Below are 14,520 nucleotides of genomic sequence, written 5' to 3' on the forward strand. Positions count from 1 at the left end.
TGTAGCTGTTTTTGTTGCCTGTGCCTTTAATGCTAGTTCTTCCTGCCCACATTTCCCACGTGCCTTTCAGAGTGTGCCTCAGTCTCTGGCTGCGTCAGATAAACAGCAGAGTGAAAGAAATGAAGGAAGCAGATCTAATGTAACGTTTGTGAGAAATACTACAGTGAGAACTTTCCCAATGATTATTTGATGTATTTGTTGTGGAGTAATTTAAGCTCTCTGCAATGATGAGTCACATACAATGTTGTTGCAAAGTTTACACACACATCGCACAAATGTAACTTTGCGCTGTTTGCGCTGTTTGTTGTCATAGTAATTGTGACAGTATACACGTTAATATCCACTGTTGTATGGATATCCGTTGTTAATGTACAAAATAAACCTGATTTAAGTCGAAAAACCGGGATTAAAGTGCCTTCTTTTATAATTGTACTGACACTATGTGGCTGTGGTGATAAAGACTCTAAAATCGCTGTAATTCATCACAAACATGCATGTTTTAAAAATTTGATAAACTTGTAAAACTCATTCTTGATCAATTGATGATAACAGAGAGCTGAACAGATCTTTAAATTGCAGTTGCTTTGCACAATGTCCTGTCTTGTTGAGATGATTATATGTGTTATGCTGCAGTCACACTAGAGTTTGAGCTTGCGAAATTCTGTCATATAGCGCTGCCCTTTTAATGGGATTAAACAAGATGATTAGACATTAAAAAAAAGCGAGCGATTGGTCGATGTTTTAAATTTCTGTCCAGAGAGGTCATGTTTTGATCCTCGATTGGTCTCACACAATCATATGATGCAATTTCGGGTCAGAGTTTTCGGGTTTGAATTCAGCCCAAATAAATTGTTTGCTGCCACTTGACTTAAAAAAAAAAAAAAAATTGGTAATCATCTTAGAATTTTTTTTTGTCAGTGTATTTTTATGCACATTTTGGACATGCGCATAAAAATGGAAACACCAAGATGCGCATTCATATTGAAAATGTGCATAACTGAGTATGATGAACTTTTTATTTGATAAAAGATGAGCATAAACTATGATGGAAACACTTTCACCGATCAAATTCCAGTAAGGTCAGAGCTCACCAAGCTTGAACTTTCCAATGCAGCGAACTGCAAAACTTGCCGCATGACCTTTTGTTTCCGGTCTGACGAATCCACGTGCGTATGAATGGAAGTGCGTATGAATGGAGAAAAGTGCAGTGTGTTCGCAGCTTTCCTATGGAGATGTTACTATGTTAATACGCGACTGTCAATCTATTCGGTGGGCGGGGAAACCATACTCCTATGTCATGTTGCAGTGGGCCTCAAAATTGGAGGGATTTGGATCCTATTTTAACATCAGGAAATTTAAAAAAGAGACTTATTGTCTTTATTTTACCAGAATATGACTGTGAACACACTATACCTACACACAGTTCTGTCCAAACAGCTTAGAAAAGAGGATTTTCATCATAGGTGCCCTTTGAAGAGTGATAAAAGGTAAATAATTTTAATGTTTAAATTTAAAATAAAATTGATTATATATATATATATATATATATATATATATATATATATATATATATATATATATATATATTAAATATTATATATATATTAAATATGTATTTAGTAAAAAATATCTTGTCAGATATCTATATATCTGAGATAAATGTTTAATTGTATCAATAAGAAATAATACAATCTAAGTATAATTCATGATTTAAAATAATAATAAAAATAATTTTAAAAATATATATTACATAAAATAGAATCAATAAAATAATATAATAAAATACATATACAATATATACATATACAAATATATATATATATATATATATATATATATATATATATATATATATATATATATATATATATATATATATATATATATATATATATAATTTTTTTTTTACTTTTTAATAGCAGTATTAAAACATTTACTTTTATTTATTTTTAAATACTTGTGATTGCAACAATAATTGTATGATAAACAAATTTGGTGCTATGTTGGATTCCATCCCATGATGGCTAAAACTCAGTGGTTCTCATTTGGTTTTGGGCACGTGGCGAACACGACTGAAGCAAAAAAAAAAAAAAAAAAAAAACAGTTAAGCATCACTGATTTACACATTATGAGCCATCATGGGATTAAACTTTTTGAGTCAACACATCATTACTGCATGCCCATCCACAAATGCGACATAAACAATCTGAATAAATGTATCTGATTTAAATAAATGAATCTAAATGAACTGTGTTAATAAAACAGATTTAGCTCAGTGAATGACTTAAGAACTGTCTTTGTTGTTTTTTGCGTTGGCACAGTATTTATTTTTTATTTCATGTGTTTGGGACGCTCCAGATGCCTCTAGATAGCTATCTCTAAGCCCAAGGATAAACCCCAATGCCAAGATGTTCAAAGAGGTTTCCTTGAAAAAACAAATATTTTGATTGTTGACAATATTTGTACGTTCGCTGGGCGTGAAATTGATTTACGAAGGTGACAAATCTCGCAATTCTCTGTAGCATCTGCGCTCCCACTTCACTGGCTAAATCCTCAAGGAGGGGTCTGCTTTTATCAGTTCTGCATGGTAAAAATAAAACACTTGCTTTTGAAGGTGACACATTATTGTGACCCTTTTTGCTACATGCAATATATAATTCTCTGGTTTCCCCAGAATATATATGTGAAATTACAGGTCAAATACCTTTTTTTTGAATGCTCCTTTAAATACAAACTAGTTTCTGCTTTCCAGAAGGGAGTAAAGTCTTTACATACTACAGCAATGGTCTCAAACTCAAGCAGCTATGCCAAATTTAACTGCAACCACCTCTAACTCACACCTGCTTAATAGTCTCTAGTAGTCTTGAACACCTTGATTAGTTGGATAAACTGTATTTGATTTGGGTTGGAGTAAAGCTGGGCAGAGCTGCGGCTCTCAATTGAGTTTGAGACTTACAGACAGAGACAGAGCACCATCATAATTTGCATCATAATTCGAAAGCCACGCCCACCAGGGGGAAAACAATTTAAGACCATGACTGCATCCGAAATCGCATAATACACGACCATTTGTGCAAGTCGGCCTCCATCGGTCAGTGTTGACCAAAGGTGATGTATCCTAACTCTTATCTTGAGGCATGACTGATTGTCTGAGACAGTGTCGTTGGTGGCTGAAGAGCAGCAGTCCCACAGCAGTCACATTGATAGGTGGCTCCCTGGCTGAAGTTCTGCAACTTTCGGCAAACTCGCCTGTCCTGTGATGCACGCATCATGTTCCACTCACCTGACTTGAGCTGTTTGGTCAGGGTGCGCCTCCATTTCAGGCAGTCTGCTGCGAGGTCTTCCCAGGACTGTGTGTTTATGTCGAGGGCTTTCATGTCCCTCTTTACGACATCTTTAAATCGCAGAATTGGGCGTCCTATGGTTCTCTTCCCAGATGAGAGTTCTCCATAGAGGATGTCCTTTGGGATTCTCCCATCCTCCATGAGGCGTACATGGCCAAGCCAGAGCAGGCGACATTGTCGGAGCATGGTATACATGCCGGGAAGGCCGGCTCGAATCAGAGCTTTGATATTGGGAGACTTTGTCCTGCCAGGTAATGCCCAGAATGTGCCACAGACCTCGTAGGAGGGAGGTGTTCAGTCTCCTCTCTTGTCTTGCATAGGTGGTCTATGTCTCACTCCCGTACAGCAGAGTGCTGATGACGCAAGCATTGTACACTGCCATCTTTGTTGCAGTTGTCAGCCAATGGTTTGTCCACACTCAGGTTGTCTGACGGGCTAGAGTAGAGGCTGCCTTCTCGATTCTCCTGTCGAGCTCAGCATCCAGGGAGAGGTTATTGGTGATGGTTGAGCTCAAGTATGTGGACGACATTAAGCTGGTAGTCATCTACTGTGATGGCTGGCTGGTGTCCTGGCTCAAGACATTTTTTTTTTTGTCGCTTCTCTCCTTTCTTGAATTTTCTCACATGGCATTATGGGATAGCATAACATCGTATGCGCATTTCTGATTCTCACTGAAAGTAGTAGGTAATCCGGGTACTTCTGGCATACTGTTTTTCGAATTTTTTGAATTCCGACATACTACTCGGCTTGCATACTGTTTTTAATGTACTATATACTATGGAAGTATGCAATTTCAGACATAATAAACTGTCTACATAAAACATATTTACTCGCCTTTACTAAAAAAAAAAAACTCTTGTCCAAATGAAATATAAAAACACACTCTGATGCATGTTAAAGGCTAGCCAAACCAACAGGTGGCGAAAAAAGCCTTTTATGCTGCCCAGGTGAAAAAAAAAGTGCACTAAAATACACTTATTTAAGTATACTTAGTACACTTTTCAGTAATGTACTAAAAGTGCTCTATTTTTGCACACTAATTTTGTACTTAATGTACTAAAAGAAAGTATTAAGTATATGTTAAGATACCATCTAAGTGTACTCAACTGCTATTTTGAGACACACTGAAATTGAACTAAAATGTGCTTTTAACATACTATATCTGTATTTTAAAAAATATATATTTAGTTACAACTAGAAATACACTTGAATCCTAATTTTAAACATATATAAATGCATTTAAGAATAGCTTAAAGCATAATAGTAATATATTTAAAGAATATACAAAATGTGAAAGCAGTGTGCTAAAATACACTTTAAGTATACTTGGTACACTTTTTCAGTAATGTACTAAAAGTGCTCTGTTTTCGCACACTAATTTTGTACTTAATGTACTAAAATATAGTATTAAGTATATGTTAAGATAAACTTAATACTGTCTAAGTGTACTCAACTGTATTATTTTGAGACATCCTGAAATTGAATTAAAATGTGCTTTTAACATACTATATCTGTATTTTAAAAATTATGTTTAGTTACAACTAGAAATATGCTTGAACCCTAATTTTAAACATTTAAATATATTTATGACTAATTTAAAGTATAATAGTAATATATTAAAATAATATACAAATTGTAAAAAAAAGTGTGCTAAAAACTGTATTAAAAGTGCTCGATTTTCCCAAACTAATTTTATATTTAATGTACTAAAAATTGGTATTAATTACATTTTAAGATAAAATTAAGAACATCTAAGTGTACTCAGCTGTGCTATTATGAGACAAAATGAAGCTGATCTAAAATAGTGTACTTTATTGTAGTACACAAAAAATTTATTTAAGTATTACTGGTATTTAGTATACTTTTTTCAAGTGTTCTAAAGTCCTACTGAAGTATAAACATACTTTTAATTAGTATATTTATAGTGTAAAACCATCAAACTTTTATTTAACTTTTATATAAAAAATAACAATGAACTAAAAATGTATTTGCGGGTATTTAAGTGTATTTTAGTTGCATTTAAATATATATTTTTTACACCTGGGTGGCTTCACACCAAATGTGAAATTAAATACTTGCACGAAAACATATCATACATCAATGCATAGGTAAGAAAGGGTGTGGATTATCATCCTGTGGTGTGAGTGACGCAGAATGCATGACTTGTTTGCCTTGAATGCATGGAATTTGCTTCTTGCATCTAGAAGTTGCATCTAGATTTTGTCTGAACTCTGGTCAGAGTTTTCAGAAAGTTTCATTTCAGTCACTTGATACTGCATTTTCGTGTGGACAAACAGCCAACTCACATAGACAGAAACTGTTGTTTTGAAAATACTCGGGCTCAAGTGGACAGGGCCTAACCCTCTCCATTGACTTTTAATTGAAAGATGCAACCACTGTTTGTTTTGTTTATTTGATTTGATAGATTTATTTTCAGTTCTAAGTATTTTTTTAAGCATGTATACTGCCCATCTTGTCTCATAGCAGCTTTTGCTTTAAAATATTTTCTGTTTTTTGTTATAAATTATAAATCACAAGAATCCGGCTTTCCGAAATAGAAAGTCAATGGAGTTTGGATTATGATGTGTTGCCTCTATTCTGACATTCCAGAAACAACAAAACAAGAGAATCTTACACAGTTAAAAGAAATACCAGTAGTGGATTAAAGCCTTACATTCTTAACCAGATTCAGACAATGATGGAAAGGATAAACTTTCAATGTATAGACTGAACCAGGATGTTTCTTAACGGTTAGTAAATACATTTATGTAATTGTACTTTTGTGTGTAAGGCTGATTAAGCTTATCAACTAAAGTTTTAGAGCATCACTTTAGCGCAGTGGGTAGCACGATCGCCTCACAGCAAGAAGGTTTATTACTAAAATTCTGAAAATAAATGTTTGTATACAAGTTATGCTGACTAGGAGGATTTTCATGATTAAATAAATAATAATAATAATAAAAAGCTCAGGTCTCTATGAATACAATCAGCATGGTTGCCAGGCCAACTTTCCTGTAGATTTGGGCTGCTTATTACTTGTTTCAGGTTTTAGTTTTAAAAACTCTAGAGGTTAAAGGTTTGACCTACTGCATTTATTGTGCTGCCTTTTACTCTACTAAACGTGCAGTACATTCTAGCAATGATAAAATCTGTGCTAGGATGATGAAACAGAGTATGCACAATTCTGAGGCGCAGACGCTCTACAGAAGAGATAGTGTGTGCGGCTGTTAGCAATTCTAACAGATTGTCTAGACAATTGTTGCTAAATTATAACTGCAAATGTATATTTAATCTACAGAAGAAAGTCAATCAATATACAATTAAATTAATATATGGATTGTCCGTTTTAGAATTTATAATGTCTTTAATAAAAAAAAAAAAAAATTCTGGAGTTGCATACGGCAAGCAATACTTGAGAGCCACCATACTGGATGTACTGTCTATTTACGGTTGTTATCAAAGAAGAAAGAGGCTTATAATGAATACAGTGATGTAAGATATGTGTTTTATGAATAGACGGTAGGATATTTTTAAAGTTTTGATATCATCAGGCTAGTTTTGGATCGACCATTTGGCTAGTTTCAGAGTATTTTTGACCATTCATTAGGGTTTGTAGTGAAAATCTGGCTACCTTGAGAGTAAGAGATGATTGAAACTTTAGCCATAAGCCAGTTGTTCACTCAAACTCTGGACCCACATCAGTGTTAAAAAACAAGTGAATTTTGCATGCTAGTTCACCTTCAACACCAGGTTTCAGATCTCTAAACGTGCATCTTGGAATCGACACGCAAACCGACCGACCAACCAAAGACATGCAGCGCTGCTTTCACACCACATTGTGTCATAATCCCTTTATGCCTCCTTCCATTCAGAAATGCATTCATTCAGCATAATCCATTTGTCTGCTCTCTTGCCTTCAGATAAACAGCCGTGAGGGCTTGGAGAACTCGACTTTGTGTAACAACGCCAAGGGTTCAGACCCTCGAGCCGTTTTCTCCTCCATCTGGGAAGCTGAGCTGATCTTCAGTGCTTAACTCGGCATCATGAGTTCATGGCGAATGGCTTCGCATCGTCGTTCTTCAAGGCTGCCCTCAGATGGCTTTGTTTGGAGTTCATATCCCAAGCTCTGGCATCTTTCCTGGCTCGGCGGGTGGCGGAAACACAGTGTTGACTGGGAAACAGCCCCTTTGGCAAATGTTTGGCGGGCTTGTTGGCTTTCTTGTTGTTGGCCAGACGATACACTGCAGTCACATTAAACACTTATGGAAAGCGGAAACAGCAGGATTAGGACATGCAATGGTGATACGGGGACATTGAGAGTGAGAAAAATATACAGTTGAATTCAAAATTATTAACCAAAATTAATATTTTTAAAAAATTTATGAAATGATGTTTAACAGGGCAAGGAATGTTTTATAGTAATTACTAAAATGTTTTTTTTCTTCTCGAGAAATTTTTATTTCTTTTATTTTGGCTAGAAAGAAAGAAGTTTTTTTTTTTCAAGGACAATATTAATACATATTAATATTCATTGTGTACAGAACAAATCATCATTATACAATGATTTACCTAATTACCGTAACTTGCCTAATTAACCAAATTAAGCCTTTAAATGTCAAAACTGAAATGAAGCGAAATGATTGGCCTGTGCCAAAAAAAATACCAAAAAATAAAATAAATAAATAACTTATCATTTTTGCAAGTTTCACAGTAATTACCTGTAATATGAACTGTATTTTACTGTAGGTCAGATGTGTGGTGTGTTAAAGTTCATTGTGAAGATTAATGTACATTTTACAGTAAAGATATATAAAACTAAATACACATACAAGATAAATAGCAATTTTGCTGTGATTGATGAACAGTAAGTTACTGTAGATTATACAGAAAATTGTTAACAGTGCACATGGTTAATGGTTTTTGTAAATTTCACGGTATTTAACTGTCATGTGAACTGCATTTTACTGTAGGATAGTTATGCGGTATGTTACTGTATTTTTAAGTTGCATTGTGAAGATTACTGAATATTTTAAAGATATATAAAACTGTAAATACATATACAGCAAGATTAATGGCATTTTTGCTGTAATTGATTTACAGTAAGTCATGGTGAACTGCTGCCAGTAAGTTACTGTGGATTTAAGAAACACTGTTAACAATTTTTGTAAATTTCACAGTATTTAACTGTAATATGAATCACATTTTACTGTAGCACAGTTATGCGGTATGTTACTGTATTTTAAAGTTGCACTGTGAAGATTACTGTATATTTTGCTGAAAAGATGCATACAACTGTATATACAAATAGAGCAAGATAAATTGTATTTTTGCTGTAATTGATTTATAGTAAGTTCTGTCAAACTGAGGTCAGTAAGTTACTGTAGATTCGAATATAAATTGTTAACAGTCGTTAACACTGTTAACGATTTTTGTAAATTTCACAGTATTTAGCTGTAATATGAACTGCATTTTTCTGTAGGACAGTTTTTTGGTATGTTACTGTATTTTGAACTGTATTTTAAAGTAGATTCTACTGGAAATAGTTAACAGTCCACACTGTTAACTTTTTTATTTATTTATAAATTTCACAGTATTTAACTGTAATATGAATTGCATTTTACTGTAGAACAGGTATGTGGAATGTTACTGTATTTTTAAGTTGCATTGTGAAGATTACTGTATATTTTACTGAAAAGATGCATACAACTGTATATACATATAGAGCAAGATAAATAGTATTTTTTGCTGTAATTGATTTACAGTAAGTCATGGCAAACTACTGCCTGAAAGTTACTGTAAATTCGACAGGAAATTGTTAACAGTCGTTAACACTGTTAACAATTTTTGTAAATTTCACAGTATTTAACTGCAATAAGAACCGCATTTTTCTGTTGGACAGTTTTGCGATATGTTACTGTATTTTAAACTGTATTTTAAAGTAGATTCTACCGGAAATAGTTAACAATCTACACGGTTAACATTTTAAAATAAATTTCACAGTATTTAATTGTAATATGAACTGCATTTTACTGTAGGACAGTTTTGCGGTATGTTACTGTATTTTAAAGTTGCATTGTGAAGATTACTGTATATTTTACAGTAAAGACATATAAAACTGTAAATACATACACAGAAATAAAAATGGCATTTTTGCTGTAATTGATTTACAGTACGTCACTGTAGATTCTACCGGAAATTGTTAACATTCCACACTGTTAAAATTTTTTGTACATTTCTCAGTATTTAACTCTAATGAACTGCATTTTACTGTAGGAAAGTTATGTGGTATGTTACTGTATTTTAAAACTGCATTGATATACAAGACTTTAAATACATATACAGCAAGTTCAATGGTATTTTTGGCTGTTTGGGTGTAAGTTACTTTAGATTCCACAGGAAATTGTTAAAAGTGCATAGCCAATTTTTACTAAGGTGCAGCATTGTTCAGAATAAAATGTCTTTAAAAAGTATTTATTAATTATATTTTTTATTATATTTATTTTAAATACAAATAACCTTCTAAAAAATAACTCAGTTACGACTTGCTTTTAATATTCAAATTATACAGACAAAGTCTTATTACTATGAGTTTTTCTTTTCTCCTGTTGTTCATTTGATAAATTATTGAATAATTTATATTTATTAATAATTGAAACTTTATGGGTAATATTAAAATTACACAAAAAATAAGATTAAATAAATGACTTTGAAACAAACAATGACTTAAAACAAGTAACAAGTTGAATTATAGGGAAACAAATCTTAATTTACAAAAATACATATTCAATTATTATCATAATTATTTGGTTTTTACAGTGTATTTACTCAAGTCTAGACTGATTTTTTTTTTTTCTACAGAGAGAGACTGAAGGATTTTTGTTAGAACATTCATCTACTAAATATCGCAATGAGAATATACTCCAATATCATGCAGCCTTAATTTTGGCTTATGAGACCCTAAACACTCGACCATACGGACAAGCTGTACGGACTCTGATGATAAAGCCAGTTTGCTGTGAAGACACTGTGGCTCGGGGCAAAACCTGGCCTGCTGAATGTGTCCTAATCTGTTCCCAGAGAGCCTATCGCCATCCCTATTAGAGCGCGAACAAATGTTTGGAGACAGTCATTCTGTCTGCTTGGCCGGTCAGAGGAGCCGACAGTGTTATCAGTCCAGGTGTTCGGACAGATCAACCACAGAAACAAGCTGTCGGACGCTTAGCCTCACTGCTTACAAGGGGCAGAATGCTCAGCTAAAGCCTGGCATGCTGACTAGAGGTGCCCAGATTACCAAAATGCATTCAGACACCTTTAAAACTGTTTACAATTCTACTTACAATAGTTTTAAAGATTAGAAAATGAATAATAAAAGATGACAAGAATAATAAAAAAGATGACAAGAACTCAAAGTTAAACTGTTAAAGCCCTACCTTGCTCTAAATAGTGGAGTATCGCCATTGCAAACCAGGCCCACAATGGTTATATTGCTTATTAACTACAATTAAAGAAACAGAAAAGCTTGATTTCTTCTACTTAATAACTGTCTGAATAATTGGACATTTTAAAACAGCACTGTTTTTGTCAACTAGCAGCTTCAAAAATAAAGAATTAAACTATGTTTAATAAAGGGACCATTGATTCCTACTTTGTGCCCTTCTGGTGTGTTTAAACAACGCGATCTCACGGCAATTCGTAACATTTTGAGTTAGTGGCTAATTTGTATGAATTTGCGCGATCTAATTTATACAATTTAGTACGATTTGCTCATTCCCCAATGACGGTTGGGGTTAAGGGTGGGGTTGGGTGCCATGCCTCCTTTTTAAAATCATACATTTTTGTACGAATTTGTACGAATTAGCCACTAAACTGACAAAACGTACAAAACGTACGTTTCCTCGTGAGATCAGGCTGGTTCAAAACATATTCTATTAATTTAGCAAACAGATTGAATATTCTATAACTAAAGATTCTAGGTTTTTTTTTTTTTTTATTAGTTCCAAAACTAAAAACTCTGCAATGAAACGACACTGAACAATAATTAGCCAAAGGTCAAACTACATTACTTAATAATAAAATATACATTCCGAGTTCATTAGGGCAAAAAAAATTACAATAATTAAAGAATTGATCTATAAATAATAAAATAAATGAGCAAATAATATTAAGTAAATATGAAAAATATTAATATAAAAAACATATAAGAAAAAAGGAAGCAGCAAATACTGGGTAAATGTTAATACCCAAACACAATATTATGCCCTTCAGTCACCTTCCCTGTTCCTTACATTTAAGCTGCAGGGTCCAGACAAAGCTTTAATAAACATGTCTCAGGAAAAATACTACAACTGTGCAAAATATGTCAGTAAATGACACAACAATTGCATTTCAATAAAAAGTGTAAAAAAAAGTAAAAATAAAAAAAAAGTAAAACGGGTATGTAAAACCAGAAAAAAACTAAAAATTTTATATAAGTAGACCATGTTTACAAATCTGTAATTGTCCTTTTTTTCGATAAATGTGCTATTAGATGTAATTTATCATTTACTTCATATTGAAGACCTCATGCATAGACTGAAACTATATTTTAAAACTATACAGTGTTGTCCTGCACAGTGGAAAAAATAAACAACCTCAAATCTGAAAAAGTTGGGATGGAAAACGCAAATAAAAAGAAAGTAGTGATTTCTAAATTTACTTTGACTTTAAATTTTATTTTGTATTTATTCCGCAGCCACTGACTGTAATGAGTGCAGAATGTGGTTTTGTTAAAATATGCATGGGCATCCCTAGAAAAGATGTCTGCATAATGTGATATTGGAGATGGGTCTGAAATACGGGAGACTCCCAGGAAAAACAGGAGTGTTGGCAGGTATGCTCACACATACACTATGTACTCTGACTACTTCAATATTGTTGATAAGCTGTGCTGAGCATTTCACTCAGTCTCGCACTGAACGCTGTCAGTGTCGTCCAATCGCAACAGGCTTTCATCAGTCCAATCAGTGCAGATTAGCTTTGTGCTAAGGTGGGATTTGAGAACAAATGAATTGCTGAACGATTCATATAGGAGTCGCTAGGATAATTAGGTAAAAATAAATGCATAGTAAAAGACAATGACAGTGCTTTTTGACCTTGCTTGCATATTAGACTGTTGTTTGAGACCTTTACAACCAAAATATGACCCTATTTCATGTATAATGGGGCTCTTTAAATACAACCAACGTCCTTTACACTTACAGCACACACTGCTGGAGAACATACAGCCACAAGTACACACTGTAGTGATCCAGTGACCACTGCTGAGATTGATCATGTTTTCATGGCCATTTTTTTTAGCTATAAATCACTGATACACTTCAGAACAACCTTAAGAGCATTTGTTGGAGGAGACTCATAGAAAAACAGGGCATTCGTTTGAGTTTCAATCTGATCTGAGCAGTCATTTGCGTGATCACTTAAATGTCAGCTTCCATAAAAGTGTCCATCACACACCTGCGTTTGACACATGCTAATTCCACAGCGTTGGCACATTGTTCAATCACTGCACGCTAAATCCAATCAAACAATAACACATGTGAAGGTAATGATATTAGAGATGACCTAATGTAAGAAAAGACTACGCTCGGGGAAATCAATTGGAAACTGCGTGATAGAATATTAGGACGGCAAACTGCAGCTCTTGAGTGATACGCACTTCAGTATTCCAAGTGTTTGTTTTGTGTCAGCTCATAATTTAATAAATTGTTATTTAGAGCGTTTTCTTTGTTGTTGCATAAAAGAACAAGTAATGGTGATAGTTTTCCTCTCCTCCTGTGTGACCTACAGCATAGTATTGGTTCAGGGATTTTTAAACTGGACACTGAGCCCAGCTAGCAAAATTCATGTGGTTCAAATCCAGCCCAAACCAGACAGTTAGATCCGGCCCACATATCACATGAAATGATGGCACTTCTTTCTTTGCCATGATGACAGTACATAACATGTTGCTAGATATTTGTCAAGACACTAGAATTCAGCTTAAAGTATGATTTAAAGACTTAACTAGTGTCACGATCACCAGTAATCTAGTCTGTGCAGATCGCTGGACAACTACACATCTGCCACTATATGAAATACGACTACCTGAAGTCGTTGCACTCACACACCAGTTCCTGATTTTCCCTGATCACACACACACACAGCTGGAAGCTCATGATGGACTGAGAACTAAGACTATAAAGACACCTCATTCACACACTCTTTGCTGAGTCTTTAAACTGTAAGTGAGCATAACGAAGCGCTTTCCTTGACTTGTCGTGTTTTGATCTGTGCTTTGTTTTACTGTTTTGCAGCCTGTCCCGACCATTTGTCTGTTCTCTGACCATGCTTATGGAAAATCTGCATGCTCCTGTTTGTTCCTGTTTTTACCTTTGCCTGCTTTGATATTCTCCTAATAAACTGCACTTGGATCCTCAACTCTGTTGTACCCTAACTCAATGGTTCTCAAAGTGGGGGTCGGGACCCCCCGAGGGGTCGCGGGACAATGAAGGGGGGTCGCCTGGTGATTTCCAAAAATTTATTTATTTTTATTAAACCATAAGAATTATCATATTTTATCCATAACCTACTGAAAAGAAAAAAATAGTCGTTTATACCATATAGTTACTATGGTAGCTTATAGTTACTACTTCTATTGGATTGCAACCCCTGGGGTAATTACATTATATTAAAGACACAGCAATAGTGTCAGATGCAGCAGATTTCATAACACCTGGTAAAACTTTGTTGCCCATTTACAGCTCTCATACATTACATTAAAAAAATTAAAAGAAGAATAGACTTGGGTCCATTGGTGTGTGTGCTCCATTGCATGCAAGGTTTCTGTGTTTATAACCACCTCAGAATATATTGGGGGTCGCGACTCACTTGCATTGTCATTTTGGGGGTCGCGGCCTGAAAAGTTTGGGAACCCCTGCCCTAACTGATTACAACAAGGTTAATTAGTTAGGATAGTTATGCAAATCATTATATAACAGTGGTTTGTTCTTTAGACAATCAACATATATATATATATATATATATATATATATATATATATATATATATATATATATATATATATATATATATATAATTCTTAAGAGGGCTAATAATATTGATGTTAAAATGGTTTAAAAATAATTAAAAATTGCTTTTA

The 14,520-nt window shown here is 34.1% G+C and overlaps 1 long non-coding RNA gene across 3 annotated transcripts in view; it reads right to left on the reverse strand.

The window, feature by feature from the left end:
* Positions 1–5,764: 5,764 nt before the first annotated feature.
* The window catches only part of LOC141380900 (uncharacterized), a 140,484-nt gene continuing 131,728 nt past the window's right edge, over positions 5,765–14,520 (reverse strand). For 2 of the 3 annotated variants that reach the window (XR_012400264.1, XR_012400265.1), the window contains one exon: positions 5,864–7,603. This is a non-coding gene — a long non-coding RNA (uncharacterized lncRNA). Of the gene's footprint in view, positions 7,604–14,520 lie in introns of all 3 variants that reach the window. The other variant, XR_012400266.1, reaches the window with a different exon arrangement.

This window comes from Danio rerio, chromosome 25, assembly GCF_049306965.1.
Source record: "Danio rerio strain Tuebingen ecotype United States chromosome 25, GRCz12tu, whole genome shotgun sequence".
Classification (NCBI taxonomy): domain Eukaryota; kingdom Metazoa; phylum Chordata; class Actinopteri; order Cypriniformes; family Danionidae; genus Danio; species Danio rerio.